Below are 4,453 nucleotides of genomic sequence, written 5' to 3'. Positions count from 1 at the left end.
GCCATAGGGCAGATTTTCCGGGCAAAGGGCACACAGTGAACATTTTAACATTTAATAGTGCTGACACTGTCAAACACCGATTCTACAGTACGTGTTTGCATGAATGAATGAGGAAAATATAGACACCAGACACATTGATGCTGATATTCACGCAAATGCATTAGCTCATATGTATTTTTCTTTTCTATTTTTACTTTTGTAGCTATCCGAAACCTTTACCCCTGAGTGACAAAGAGAAAGAGAAAGAGATTAAAATTAAATATTTACTATTTGTGTACAAACGGTCCTACCCGTTAACTCATTATAACTTAATATAAGACTGGGAGAATAACTCGTTGTAAAATCGGAATAACTGAGAGGGTCACATCTCTGCAAGACCGTCAAAAATATGCAGCAGTAAGGACAGATGTTTAGCTATCACGAAAAAACTGGAGCATGTTGTGGTTCACAGAAAAAGTTTTGTTGCACATATAAGTGAAGCAGAATCAAGCCAAATAGCAGTACAGACCTATTTCACTAGAGATTAATTCATATAAATTCATTAATTCATTCATATATACAGCAGGTCCACTGCCGGTTCAGATAGAGGGAGAGGAGGTGGAGGTGGAGGTGGTCATCAAGTACAAGTACCTCGGGCTGTGGGTGGACAACAAACTGGACTGGTCATGCAACACAGAGCACCTGTATAAAAAAGCCCAAAGCCGACTGTACTTCCTCAGGAGGCTGAGGTCTTTTAACATCTGCAGGAAGCTCCTGAGGATGTTTTACCAGTCAGTGGTTGTTGGAGTACTTTTCTATGCTGTGGTGTGCTGGGGGAGCAGTGAGCAGTGTGGTGTGCTGGGAATACAACTATTTGCTTTAATATATCACAGAATTTTAGCCAAAGATTCTAAATTACAAAACAAATAAAGTATTAAAATAATTACAGTACTTTTTATGGAACGGCAGATTTGTGTATTCTAATAACACTTAGATGTTTGTGACGATTTATTAAATTCTGTTAAAACAGTTTTTATAAAGACATTGTGTATTTTCACATATGTCAAAGGTTCAGAGAGAAGAGCATAACGTCTGAAGGGTTAAAGCTTGTCTTAAAGTATGTAACTTTATTGTTTGACCAGCTTATTTCAGCTTTCGGCCTTCATTACAGTCCAACTATTAAGCTCTTCTTTATACCACAAGGATTGCTTGCGGTAACAGAAATAAACATTTACCCACATCTGACTGTAATTCATTTTCAGTACATTAAAATCCTGGAGCTTAATTTCACATCTTAGTTTTATTTCTGTAAAAGTTACAGTCTTTTAATGGCTTTTCAGCAGCAGTTTTCTGTCATATTTATGTGACTGCTTCCTATGGAGTTGTGTGGAAATTATGCAGTGAGTTGAGATGAATGAACTCCCTTTTAACTACCTCATACTGCACGTTAATTTTGTCTGTATCTGTGAATTAGAACAAGTGCTTTGCCGTCTTTATGGTAGACCTGTTTCTCTGGACGGAGATAATATATATCCCAATGGTTTTGGCTGTAGTTCAAAACAGCAGTTAATGCGTCCATATTTTGACCTCATGCGTTTTTGGTAAATTAACTTTTACAATCAAGGGGTAATATTTCTGGTAAGGAGTACATGGACCACCTCAATTTCCAAAATAAATTAGACAAGCTCTGCTTTTACTGTGTCATTAGACAGAGAGGGAGATGAAGCAAGAGAGTGGAAGAAAATCAGAACCTAATGAGAAAGGAGTAGAAGAGATACTGGGTTTAAAGAGTGTGAGAGAACATTAAGAAGCTCAGAAGCAGCCTGAAGTTACACAATAACCATCTATGCACACACGCACACACACAAAGTAAATATGCAAAGCCTATTTGGTTTTAACTTTGCAGGTGCTCATTGCTTGAAACTCTTTGTTAAGGTTGAAATTGATGATGAAACAGAAATGAAAGTTAAACACTACCGCAGTCATTTCTGTCTGCCAGCTACTTAATGCCAGCACAGCTCAATAGTTCTGTTGTAACACATCAGCAGACATAATGACCTTTGAAAGAGAGTGTTTCACTAGATTTCACGCTAATGCACTGCGTTTAAATGAAGCTGTGGGCAGCGTCAGACAGAGCTAATAATGCAAAAATATTATGATATATTTCAGGATAATCTAATAACACAACAATATTGTAACAATGTAGTTAATAAAGAACAAGTACAGAATTAATCTGGAACAGTTTGATACATCATTCAAAAGTACTTCCCTAATAACTGTTAAAAAGGGGTCTAAAATGTTCTGTACATCAGAATGGTATGCTTCCAATATTATAAGATCCAAATATAAATGCTTGCATGGTTGTTTGCCAGCTTTAAGTCATAGTCAGAACCGTATAAGTGGAGCATTTACACACCTGAGTCACTATTTAAACACTGGGTTCAAACTCCTGAATAATCACAATGAGCTCAATCAACAATCAAGAGGGAACTTGATAAAGAATCAATAATCAATAATATCTTTTCATTATCCACTTATACGTCTTGGACAGTGAGTATGTAATAGATAACTAATTACTAGAGATCAGAGTGAGAGACACTACATTAGTGAATCTTATGATTAGTTCATAATTATCCTGCCATAGAGCACAATGATTCATTTTATTCATGAGTCATTTATAATTAAGCCTGTTGCAAACAATGAGCCTCGCAAAAGACTAACTACTCGTTATTACTAATTTCTATGTTATTCTTTCTATCAGGAGTGTCTGTCAAACTTGTTTCACTTCATCCACATGCCGATTTGATTTCATGTGGGCTACGCTAGTAAAACCATTCCATAATTATGGAATAAAAACACCTCACACCCCATTTTCTTAAAATTTTTCAGACAGCGGAGGGCATTATTTCTTTTTTAATTGTTTTCTATTATTACATAGACAAGTCTGAGATGTCCAAAAAAATAAGTGCAGTTTGAAAAATAATATCTTAGTTTTTAAATTAAGTAAAATAATGCACATTTGATGTGCATTAAAAGAATACAGTAGAAAGGCACAAAACCTTCACATGTAGAGTTTCTGTAAATAAACCAAACTAGTATTTTTTAATACAGCAGCCCATTTTACACTTTGCAAAGCCAAACACCAGGCCAGTTCAGGGCCTTGGTTCCAGCACATGTTTGTTTGTTTTTTGGTCTCCCAACTGTGCAACTGTCCCAATCAGTCATACATAATTTTTTCTACTGGGACTTACAAAGACAAGTGACTCCCCCCAATCTGTCTGCTCTTTGACCCGGCAGAAGATCAAATGATAGCCTTTACAGCTGTGAAGGTACCATGTGGCACAATAAGTGGAATAAATACCTGTTTAAAAATAATGATGGTAGGTAGGCGGGGTGTATGCAAATGTCTGAAGGATGTTGGTAACCCACAGTGAGCCTCCTGATTTGACTTCTGTAAATACAAGTGGAAACAATTTGGAAATAAATAAAAAGCTTTTTGGTACTGAATGGGTGAAGAAGGCACATAAACAGTGCATCATTAATGAGGTTGGTTTGGGTTTTTTTGTTACATAAACAAAGGACTGATGATGAAAGACCTGAATGACAGAACTGTTGGTTGCTGCTCTCAAGGGATATGAAATCTGTCTCACCAATAAGGGCAACATTTCTGGTTTCTTGGTGTCAGAAGCCTACTGGTTCTCTCTCTTCTCCCCATCAATGTTATTTTAGATGTGTGTTTCAGGGCACATGTAGACTTGGTTGACAGCCATTAACCACCCAGTAGGGCAGAATACCTGCAGGTTTTGAACACCCAGAAGGACAGCTTCAAGCCTGTGAGGCAGACAAATTCACACTGACTTCTAGAACAGGAGCTGGGCTCTAAAGGGTTGAGGGGTCTGTTTCAGAAAAAACAGAGGGATGTGCTATAATGCATAAACTAGCGAGGAGACAGGCAGGAGAGCAACAAAAATATTTGTCACCAACGCTTTCTGTTTTTCACCCCGGGCATCTGTGGTTACTGTATGATGTGATTGTTGTATGCAGAAAACTGTAGCTTTACGAGGACAACACCATTGCTTTTTTTGTTTTGTTTTTCAGATGTTTCACTAATGCAAAATAATCTTGTGAAGATTTGGAGGGGTTTTTAAACATTGACAACTAAAAATTTTTTTGCTACTGTTTGTTAAATTGGTTTTTTATTCTTGCTCCACAAAACTAAACAGCATACTAAACATGTTGAGAGGCTGTTAAAGGCAGTTTACATGAAGGAAACCCAGAGTATCAACACCTCCAGTGGCCCTATTTGGAATTCAAAGAGTTGCATTTTTATGAAATGACGTACTCCAGGTTCTAGGTGATTTGGGTAATTAAACATAAAGTTACATAACGTGATATAACAGAGAACCTGCCCGATAAAGTGTCCAGTTAGGGCCTCTAGCTTTTTAAAATAGTAAACTTGCACAAAAGGGCATTG

This window comes from Oreochromis niloticus, linkage group LG6 (genome assembly GCF_001858045.2).
Source record: "Oreochromis niloticus isolate F11D_XX linkage group LG6, O_niloticus_UMD_NMBU, whole genome shotgun sequence".
In the NCBI taxonomy this organism is placed as follows: Eukaryota; Metazoa; Chordata; class Actinopteri; order Cichliformes; family Cichlidae; genus Oreochromis; species Oreochromis niloticus.
The sequence above is the reverse complement of the archived record's forward strand: the minus strand, read 5'-3'. Positions refer to the sequence as shown.